The sequence below is a fragment of the Callospermophilus lateralis genome, chromosome 14 (genome assembly GCF_048772815.1).
Source record: "Callospermophilus lateralis isolate mCalLat2 chromosome 14, mCalLat2.hap1, whole genome shotgun sequence".
Classification (NCBI taxonomy): Eukaryota; Metazoa; Chordata; class Mammalia; order Rodentia; family Sciuridae; genus Callospermophilus; species Callospermophilus lateralis.
In genome coordinates, this window is record NC_135318.1 from 68094474 (window position 1) to 68106093 (window position 11620).

An 11620-nucleotide genomic window follows, 5' to 3' on the forward strand; every position below is an offset into this window, starting at 1 on the left:
TCAACTACACTTTGCCCTCAATATGGGTTAGTGTTAAGGTCTTAAACTATTTCTACATATAAAGCATCTTTAAATAAGTTCTGTTTTCACTGAACTTATACGACTTTTTGCCCTCACTTATGTGCCCAGGAAAATTAGTGAGCATACACATACGTACACTTGCATACATATGTATGTATATATAAGTTACTTTATCATTAGAATAAGACTAGACACTAGGGGGACAACAACTCTGAGGAACAGTTGGGTCCTCTGTAGAAATCTTCCTCTGTGCTGCTGAAGAATGTGATGAGGCTGTAGGAAGTTTTCTCATAATCTGTTAATCCTGCCTTGCCAGCTGTCACCACCCAAACTACATGCTCATCTGCTTCCTCAGCAGCACTGGCCTTTAAAGTCACATCTGTTGGGAACAAGATGTTGGTTGAGCATCCAATGCTGTTTGCAAACTTTCTATAACTCTCACTCTCCACTTTGTGTCCAATCTTGGTATCAAAGTGACAATCAAAAAACTCAAGAATATTTCCCTCTGTAGAATGCCCAAAAAATAGTTTCTGAGCCTCTGCACTTCCAGAAGGGTAGATATACACCTTCATTCCAGCTTCTTTTCACTTCCTGACTGCTGGAATGACATCTTCAAAGAACTCTGCTTTCCTGGGATGAATCCCACTTGATCATGGTGCACAATCTTTTTGATATGTTTTTGTATTTGATTTGCCAGAATTTTATTGAGAATTTTTGCATCTATGTTCATTAGAGATATTGGTCTGGAGTTTTCTTTCTTTGTTGTGTCTTTGCCTGCTTTTGGGATCAGGGTGATATTGGCCTCATAGAATGAGTTTGGAAGTGCTGCCTCTTTCTCTACTTCCTGAAATAAATTGGAGAGAATTGGTATTAGTTCTTCTTTAAAGGTCTTCTAGAACTCAGTGGTATATCCATGCAGTCCTGGGCTTTTCTTGGTTGGTAAGCTTCTGATGGCGTCTTCTATTTCATCACTTGATATTGGTCTGTTTAAATTGTCTATGTCTTCCTGATTCAATCTGGGCAAATGATATGACTTAAGAAATTTGTCAATGCCTTCAATGTCTTCTATTTTATTGGAATATAAGTTTTCAAAATAATTTTTAATTATCCTTTGTGTTTCTGTAGTTTCTGTATGATATTACCTTTTTCATCTTGTATGCTGGTAATTTGAGTTTTCCCTTTCCTTCTCTTTGTTAGCATACCTAAGGGTCTGTTTTATTTTTTCAAAGAACCAACTTTTTGTTTTGTTAATGTAATTCATCACATCAATAGACTCAAAGATAAGAATTATATTATCATTTCAATAGATGCAGAAAAAGCATTTGACAAAATACAGCATCTTTTCATGTTCAAAACACTAGAAAAACTAGGGGCAACAGGAACATATCTCAACATCATAAAGTCTATCTATGCTAAGCCTCAGGCCAAAGTCATTCTTTTTTTTTTTTTAAAGAGAGAGTGAGAGAGGAGGGAGAGAGAGAGAGAGAGAGAGAGAGAGAGAGAGAGAGAGAGAATTTTTTTGATATTTATTTATTTTTTTTTTTTAGTTATCGGCGGACACAACATCTTTGTCTGTATGTGGTGCTGAGAATCGAACCCGGGCCACACGCATGCCAGGCGAGCACGCTACCACTTGAGCCACATCCCCAGCCCAGGCCAAAATCATTCTAAATGGAAAAAAATTAAAGGCATTCCCTCTAAAAACTGAAACAAGACAGGGATGCCCTCTTTCACCACTTCTATTCAACATAATTCTTGAAATGCTGGTCAGAGCAATTAGACATATGAAAGAAATTAAAGAGATATGTATAGGAAAAGAAGAACTTAAATTAGCACTGTTTGCTGAAGATATGATTCTATACCTAGAAGACTCAAAAAGCTCCACCAGAAAACTTCTAGAACTAGTAAATGAATTCATCAAAGTATCAGAATATAAAATCAAAACCCATAAATCAAATGTATTTCTATATATCAATGACAAATCCTCTGAGGAGGAAATGAGGAAAACTTCCCCATTTACAATAACCTCAAAAAAATAAGATACTTGGGAATGAACTTAACAAAAGAGGTGAAAGATCTATATAATGAAAACTATAGAACCCTAAAGAAAAAAATCAAAGTATACCTTAGAAGATGGAAAAATCTACCTTGCTGTTGGATAGGCAGACTTAATATTATCAAAATGACCATAGTACCAAAAGCACTATACAGATTTAATGCAATTTCAATCAAAATCCCAATGGCATTCCTTATAGAAAAAGGAAGAGCAATCATGAAATTCATCTGGAAAAATAAGAGACCCAGAATAGCTAAAGCAGTCCTTAGCAGGAAGAGTGAAGCAAGTGGCATCACTATACCAGACCTTAAACTATATTACAGAGAAATAGTAACAAAAACAGCATGATATTGGCACCAAACCAGACTAGTAGACCAATAGTACAGAATAGAGGACACAGAGACTAATTCACAAAACTGCAATTATCTTTTTTTTGTTGTTGTTTTTTATTTTTTTTCATCTTTCATACATTTGATTCATGTGAGTTATGCTTTTCCATTTTTACCCCAAATATCTTATATTAGACAAAGGTGCCAAAAACATGCATTGGAGAAAAGATAAACTCTTCAACAAATGGTGCTGGGAAAACTGGAAATCCATATGCAACAAAATGAAATTCAACCACTATTTCTCACCATGCACAAAACTCAAAGTGGATCAAGGATCTAGGAATTAAACCAGAGACTCTATGTCTAATAGAGGAAAAAGTAGGCCCTAATCTTCATCATGTAGGATTAGGCCTCACTTCTTTAAATAAGACTTCTATAGCACAAGAATTAAAACCAAGAATAAATAAATGAGATGAACACAAACTAAAAAGTTTCTTCTCAGCAAAAGAAACAATCTGTGAGGTGAACAGAGAGCCTACATTCTGGGAGCAAATTTTTATCCCTCACATATCAGATACAGCACTAATCTCTAGGGTATATAAAGAACTCAAAAAACTAAGCACCAAAAAACCAAATAACCCAATCAACAAATGGGCCAAGGACCTGAACAGACACTTCTCAGAAGAGGATATACAATCAATCAAGAAATATATGAAAAAATGTTCATCATCTCTAGCAATTAGAGAAATGCAAATCAAAACTACTCTAATATATCATCTCACTCCAGTCAGAATGGCAGCTATTATGAAGACAGACAACAATAAGTGTTTGGGAGGATGTGAGGAAAAAGGTACACTCATACATTGCTGGTGGGACTGCAAATTGGTGCAGCCAATATGGAAAGCAGTATGGAGATTCCTTGGAAAACTGGGAATTGAACCACCATTTGACCCATCTATCCCTCTCCTCAGTTTATATCCCAAAGAATTAAAAACAGCATACTACAGGGACACTGTCACATCAATGTTTATAGCAGCACAATTCACAATAGCCAAACTGTGAAGCCAACCTAGATGCTCTTCAGTGAATGAATGGATAAAAGAAAATGTGGCATATATACACAATGGAATTTTACTCAGAAATAAAAGAGAATAAAATCATGGCATTTGCTGGTAAATGGATGGTGTTGGAGAAGATAATGCTAAATGAAGTTAGCTAATCCCCAAAAAACAAATGCTGAATGTTCTCTCTGATATAAGGAGACTGACTCATAGTGACATAGGGAGGGGGAACATGGGAGGAATAGATGAATTCTAGATAGGGAAGAGGGGAGGGAGGGATAGAAAGGGGGCAGGGGATTAGCAAGGATGGTGGAATGTGATAGACATCATTATCTAAAGTACATGTATGAAGACACAATGAATTGGTGTCAACATACTTTATATACAACCACAGATATGAAAAATTGTGCTGTATTCATGTAATAAGAATTTTAATGCATTCTGTTGTCATTTTTTAAAAAATCAATCAAAAAAAAAAAAAAAAGAACTCTGCTTTCATGGGTCCAGCTGTGAATGCTGCCCTTCACATGTGGCCCTGCAATTGTTTGAATTCTGTGGTCGTTCAGTCCAGAGACATCTGCCATCACACAGTATGTAATATGGCCTGGATTATCCATTTCTGGTCATCAACCCTATTCCCAGATGCTGCAGAAATAGAAACAGCCCCATCCAGTGGGCATCTTTTTCAGGCTGTTTTCTCAAAAGATTGACCTCCTGTTGGCACTCCTCCTCTTCCCAATATGTTTGCAGATACTCTTTAACATTTTCTTTGATGTAAGGAAATAAATGTCCAGATGCTACCACTGAAATCAATGTGCTGGTAGGGAGGGAGGAGGGCGGCTCTGGTTACACCCCAAGAGAGTGTTTGGGTTTCCAAGAGCCCTGCAACAATCTCCTAAGTGGCGACCACGCAGGACCTGAAGCATGCAGGAGAGGATACCTCCACAGACCAGCATGTGGAGAGGACCTCCGTCCAGGGGTCAGAACTCAATGCTGCAATGGAGCAGGCCCAGACCAATCTATTTATTTTTATGTGGTGCTGCGCGTCCAACCCACTGCCTCATGTGTGCTGGACAAGCGCTGTACCACTGAGCTACATACCAGCCCCCAAAGGTGCTTCTTTAAATTTCATATCATCAACAGTTTAATGCTCTTGACAGAATCTGGCTTAAACCATCATATTACTCTATTTTATTTTCTTTATATTTTAATCTCAGTGTAAAACATTTATTATTCATTAATTTTCTGCCTTCACTCACATAATATAAATCCCACATTACTGGGAAACTTTGCATGTCCTGTCTCACTTAATATCCCCAAACTTGCCCCCCACCCAATTTTTTTCTGGTCAAGGATTAGTAACTCTCAAAGATCCTAGGTATAGTAAGCATGAATCAGGATTTCAATCCCTAGTAATTGGACTCCAGAATACTAGAGTAGCAAAGTGGCAAGGAATTTAATGTTACTATCACAATGCCCAAACCTGGGTCAAAGACAGGGACAGGAAGGGTCTTCTTTCCAGACTTTAAAAAAAAAAAAAATCAACATGACCAATAGTCTCTTCTGGAATTCCTTAACATCTTATTTAACACAAATGATAGTTATTCTTTTGATTGCCACCAAGTGAATTTGGAAGGTTCCAGGTGGAAAAGAAAGCATGCAGCATGAACAATGATTAGTCCTGAAACATCTGAACCTGGATGGATTTTGAGAGGAGAGAGTTCGCTTTCAACCAACTTTGATCTAGGGAATGTAAGTTCTGTCTGTGCTTGGAAATTGTCCTCTCCACCTGCTTATAGAGCCCCTGACTGCATTATTTCCTGAGGAATACTTCTTTCTTGATAATATCAGTATCTCTTGCTTGTGTGATAAGCAAATGAATTGTCAGGATTAACTGGAGGAGGTGTGAGCAACCTCTGAATGTGTGGGAGGCGTGAGGGAGAAGGGGGTGAGGTGCAAGTGAAATTGAGCCAGCACCTTCAGCGGCTTTGAAGTGGTTTTTTGTCAAACAGAGCTGTGAATCAGCAGGTGTATCACACACCTCCTTGACACTTGTGCCTGCAGAACCGTGAAAGTGAGGTACTCAAAAGAAAACCATCAGCTGATTTTATAAAGGGGAAAAAAAATACTGCTGGGTTAACTTTATCTCTCAGAGGTAGGACCTCAGGATAAAAACTTCCACTGAATCTCTTTCCAATCCGGAAAGAATAAACTTGGATCAGTGCTTTAGAGGGTGAAGTGGAGATGTGTTAAGATGAGGAGCCTTGAGCTTAAGTAACATTATAAGAACTTGGACCACATTTGCAAATGTTGCTGTCCTTCCAAAGAAATCCTGCCTCTCCTGCATCATTGGTGTGAGTATAAGTGGATAAAAATCATTGGGAGTAACATTTGACATGGCTATCATATTTTAGACACCTCATCTCTTTTGAAGAATTTGTCTGCTGGGAATTTAATATGTGAATTTTACTAACAAGTATATGTATTTTATCAATGTGGTCATTGAAGCATTATTTTTATTCACAAAGAATTGAGAAAAGCCTTAATGACAACTAATGAGGAATGTTCAGTAATTCACGATACTTTTGTAAAATGAGTATATTATGTAGCCATTGAGAACAGACTGCACATTTATGTGTAGTCAATATGAAAAGACACCAGAAATATTTGAAGTGAGAAAGGAAAGTTGTAATCCTCAAAGTATATATGATATTAAATTTGTTACTCAAACACAGGCAGAGCTTTTTAATTTTTAAATCAACCTAAGTACATGTAATTTGTAAAGATAATTAATGACAGGTCAAAATGAAAAACACCTGCTGTCACTTACTCTGGAGGCAAAGAGATAGAATTGCCCCTGTAAAAAGTTACAGTTTTTTTCAGAGGATCCACCCTTATGAATTCTGGTCGGAGACTCATATTTAAAATGCTATTAATTTTTTTTTTTTTTTTTTTTTTTGCCCACAGCATACTAATTTACATAACATTCCACTTAGGCGTTCTCACTGGTCCCTGAGAATTTTATATAAACTTCAGCTACTACCAAGGATATCTACCTATTCATTTGAGTTGCTGGTCATTGTCCCCAAGCTGAATTTCACATTCTTCATGGAGTCCGTATTTTAAGTTAGATAATCCATACGTAAAATACTGCAATGAATCACATTTTCCAAACTTGTGAACATGCATCCAGCTCCCTTCACAAAAAAGATAGCATAGAAGTATAAATGTTATTTTATTGATATTAATTAATCATACAGGAACCCTCTCATTCCATATCCAATTAGCATATAGATCAAGTTTTCCCTCTGTGGTGCTTTGCCTCTTGCTCTCCTCTCAACTTGAAGTCCTATGTATACTTGGGTTAGTTTGGTCTAAAGGGTTACTTGAGTATCTACTCTTCAGATAAAGTACAAGTATGAGGTCATTCACTAAAATCACACTTTAAGGCTGTACACGCACAGGTCAAGAGGTAGTGTTTATCTATAACTGTGCACACATGCTTGTGAGGGGACCCCAGGCAGCCTCAGAGTGTTCCACGGAAACCAATCAATCTCTCTTCCTCAGCAGTAAGGTAGACTTCCCAAATGGCAGTTCTTATTTTCTAGTCTAACTTGTTTCTTTTCAATTCACAAGTTCCCTAGTATAAACTAAACCCTAGAAAGGTGTATTGGTATAGTTCCAGATTTCACCATCTCCTAGACAGAAATTCAGTCTTGTTCCATGATTACTAAGGTGATCAGATAGCTTTGCAAAGCATAAAAACCTTGTTATGCCCTAGTTTCTTGAAGAATCAGATTGTTCAATCTACATCCACCTAGTGCTTGGGATAATAGGTGATTATATGTTTATGCCAATATGGTGAAATAGCTGGCATGTCTCTTGTCAAACAAGAATAAAAGAAAAAAAAATCAGTCTGGCAGGCATTTCTCCTGGTAAGACACACTGCTGTATGTGTAAAAGAAAGATGTATAAATATATGTGTGTACATATGTAAATACATGTACGTGTTTCTTTTTGCAAAGAAAGTTACATCTGTGATGTGTAAGAAGCAGTTTATAGTGGTACTGCTGAGAGGTGGAAATGAAAAGTTTGGAGAACTTTTACTTTCCATTTTTGGCTCCTGCACTGTTTTATTTTTAATGTAATTTTATTATATAATTTTATAATCATAATTGAAAAACAAGGGCTTTTTTCTTTTTAAAATAATTTTTTAGTTGTAGAAGGACACAATATCTTTATTTTTATTTATTTATTTTTATCTGTTGCCAAGGATTGAGCCCAGTGTCTCACACATGCTAGGAAAGTGCTCCACCACTGAGCTTTGACTCCAGCCTGCTTTTTTTTTTTTTTCTTATTGTAATTAAAAAGAGGAGAGGGAGAAAACCCCCTGCCTCATAGAAATTCCTGGATATTTGTATGCAATTACTGGCAGGGTTGACACTGCTTGGAAATCAACTTGTTCAGAGTTACAAAGAAGTTCCCTTGGATTTGATTTCATGTCAAAACCCATCATAATATGCTTTGCATTTAAATTGCACTTTTGATTTTTGAAAAATAAGTCCAAGCATATACCACACATATTCATCCCTGCCCCCACCAACAATAGTTTGGCTTTCATTTTTTTTCTGAAAGATGAGGCAACAAATCTATAGAATTTAACACTTTACTAGGTAGACTTTGAGTATGCATTTGTCATAAAGACAAAGTGGGATGTGAATATATCAAGCAATGAGAATGTAAATGAACGAATACGCTACTGATATCACCTGAGGCCATACATAATCCTGAAGGATTTTCTGGGACTGAAAACATTTGGAGACCTGCCTTTAAGGGAATCACATTCAGAGTCTGAGACACTTTTTAAGTAAGCTAAGCTGAATTAAATCTCCATCTTTGAGAGTGGATTTGCTATTCAGCAACGGCAAAGTCCTTGCAGCCATGTCTATGTATAAATTGACCAATCATGGTAAAACACAAATAGTTTGACAACAAAGTGTATGTGTGCATGAATCAGTTCTGCTCTTTTGTAACTCAGTCTTGATGACTCCAAAGTCCATGTGAGGAATTAAATGTTCCCAGCTTTAAGCATCAGGTGTTATATGTCTCCAGGAGCATTGCAAGTTAAGCAGGGATGCTTCTGTTTAAGGATAACTAGCAGAGTCTCTTGCTTTACGCTGGAATATATTGATGTGTGATTCTAGTGGAGGAGAGCCCTCTGCTTTGATGCATAAATCAGGAAACTGCAAGAAATTTGCATTGCCAGAAACTTTCCAACCTGAATTCAGAACTTTCATATCATTAAATTGATCCACTGATACTTGTTTTGATTAAAGCACCAGCTAACTCATAACAGCATCTGTACTCAGTGATATAACTCAAACAAGCATAATGAATGCCTATCTTTTAATTTTTTATGAAAAGGCTTCATAATATATAATTAAGATGTTTTTTACATGTTCTACTGATGAACCATCTGCAGGTATGACATTTAGCATCTGTACTTAAAAGTAGCCACCTGTTACAGTCTAGTAATCCTGACTGTGAATCATTTCAGATAAATAGAATTTGGGATCATTTGGATTCAGGGTTTTTCATGAATCTATCATATTCTTGACACTTACTATTTTATTGCAGTCTATCTTTTAGTTTTTTTTTTTTAACTCACATCCATTGAGAGATCTAGTCAACTATACTTGTTTTCAAGCTAGGAAAGCCTTGGTAATTTTTTTTTAAGAGAACTGAAATTGAAAATGAAATTCATTCTTTCCTCCTTCTTCCCTCTTTATCAAAGTTCTATCATATCTGCATTCAAGTACTCAAAACTTTCAGTCTTTGTTTGTGTCATCAGTTTCAAAACCACCTCTCAGATTCTTGCCTCACTTTGAAACGCAAAAAAAAGATTATGGCATTCAAGAGTTATTTGCATCAGATCAGTAAAGGGATCAAAATTCTACACTAAAGGGGAAAATTGCTAATGATATACGTTTTTTTGAGAATGAACTAAGAAGACAGTTTTAGAGGTAGTTGTAGTTCTTTGGGAAACTAAGTATCATTCCAGAATTTATAAATTTCTGGGCACAACCAGGGAGATAGCATAAGCTACTCTGCCTCCACCTGAGCATGATCTCACTTTTTAATTGCTAGATCAGAGGTGAGCCTTACCGAGCCTAGCAACCCTTCCCATTCTATTTCAAAAGGTACCATAGAGGATAAACAAAACAAAAGCAATCATAATACTATCTACCTAAAGGTGTTTTTTTCTTGGTTGCTCAAGACAATACAATGATCTTGAAATATCATACATTTGATTTAAATGGGATGTGAATTCTTAATTTCACACGTGCACAGATTGCAGGATCACATTGGTTATAAAGCCACATTTTTAAATTTGTTATCTCCAAGAAAACACAGGGTAGTGTCATAAATATTTTCAGTAAATTATAGGTCAGCAAATAAATTCATTATTTGTATTCAGTGATTGTTCAGTTTTGGACTAAAATGTCCCTAAAAATTCATGTGTTAGAAGTCTGGTCCCCAGCGCAACATGGTTCAGAGGTGGGACTTTTAAGCAATGATCAGATCATGAGGATCTGATTTTACCAGTGAATTGCTCCATTTGAATGGATTCACCAGGTGGTGGTGAGACCCTAGGTAGCTGGGACATGGTTGGAGGAAGTAGGCACTGGGAGCATTGCCTTAGGATTGCATCTGTCCTGGGCCCCTTCCTCTCTGTTTTCTGTCTGCCATGAACTAAGAAGCTTTCCTCCACCATGACTTTCTGCCTTAAAGTGAGCAGACCGTGGACTGGAACCTTGGAAACCATGAGATTAATGAATCTTTCCTCCTCTGTATTGTCAATGTCAGGTATTTTCTTACAGCAATGAAAAACTAACACAGTTGTATATTATACATGAGACAAAAACCAAAGCAAAACAAAACAAAAAAACACCCAAGTTTATGTGCTGGTTTCCTTTATTAGGGTTTTTGCTGATCAGTACAGAAAAATCAACTCTTCCTATTGAACTTCAATATAGCACACTGACTACTTTCCCATTATAGAACACATGATTGTTTTGTTGTATTTAAAATATTTTATATACGTCTGTCTTGCAACTCAACAGAAAGTTTTGAGAATTCAGGGACCTTGAGAGAGATGAATTTTTACATATACACATTCCTCAATGTGTATTCTTTACACTCTTAATTCCTTACACTCTTACTTGAGTGTATGTTTAAAGTAAGGAGACAATAACATAAAGATAAAATTAACCCTGGAAGAAAGTCTTCTTTTTTTTTTCTTTTTTTTATTGTTGGTTGTTCAAAACATTACATAGTTCTTGATATATCATATTTCACACTTTGATTCAAGTGGGTTATGAACTCCCATTCTTACCCCGTATACAGATTGCAGAATCACATCAGTTACACTTGCATTGATTTATATATTGCCTTATTGAGTACCAGTTGAAGAAGATGCCATACGTATAGGGATCAAGCTGTATGTGAAGATCACAAATGATAGCAGGTAACATGATCCCATTGTAACAGATCCTTGGAGGCAGAGTAGCTGGGGAGAGCTGATTCATGTCTTCATCTGCCTACACTCCAAGGCAAATGCTTACAAAGAAAGGTGAATTTACCTGTACTGTTCAAACCTCTCTTTTCTCTCTGAGATTGTTGTATAGAATTCAAATGGTGTGTGATGTAGATCCACTATATTTACACACGGGCATATAGTTCTTTATCAGATCTCTTTGATTATTGTATTTTTTTATCTTCCCAAACTATGTAACATAGTTTACAGAAACAACACAGATACAAATGATATTTATTAGACATTTAAATAACTTTTTGAATTATTCATTTCACCAAAAATAAAACATTGAAAAAATATGTGTCTAGATTGTGCTAGTCTAGTCAGTGGTCATCTAGCAACTTAAGCCATAGTGAATAGTAGAGGCTGAATAGCTCTGAACAAGGGACTAAGAATATACAGTCAAAGCCAAAATGGTTTATATAACTATATGTAACTATATACATATATATATTACACATACGGCTATATAAAATTTTATTATTACATATTACTTTATATATTACATACATTTAACATATGTATGGTTATATATAGTTATAGTTAATACAGAAGT

At 36.1% G+C, this 11620-nt stretch overlaps 1 pseudogene; it reads right to left on the reverse strand.

The window, feature by feature from the left end:
• Nucleotides 1–215: 215 nt before the first annotated feature.
• LOC143380015 (enolase-phosphatase E1-like) lies at nt 216–11056 on the reverse strand (annotated as a pseudogene).
• Between the last annotated feature and the right edge of the window lie 564 nt (nt 11057–11620).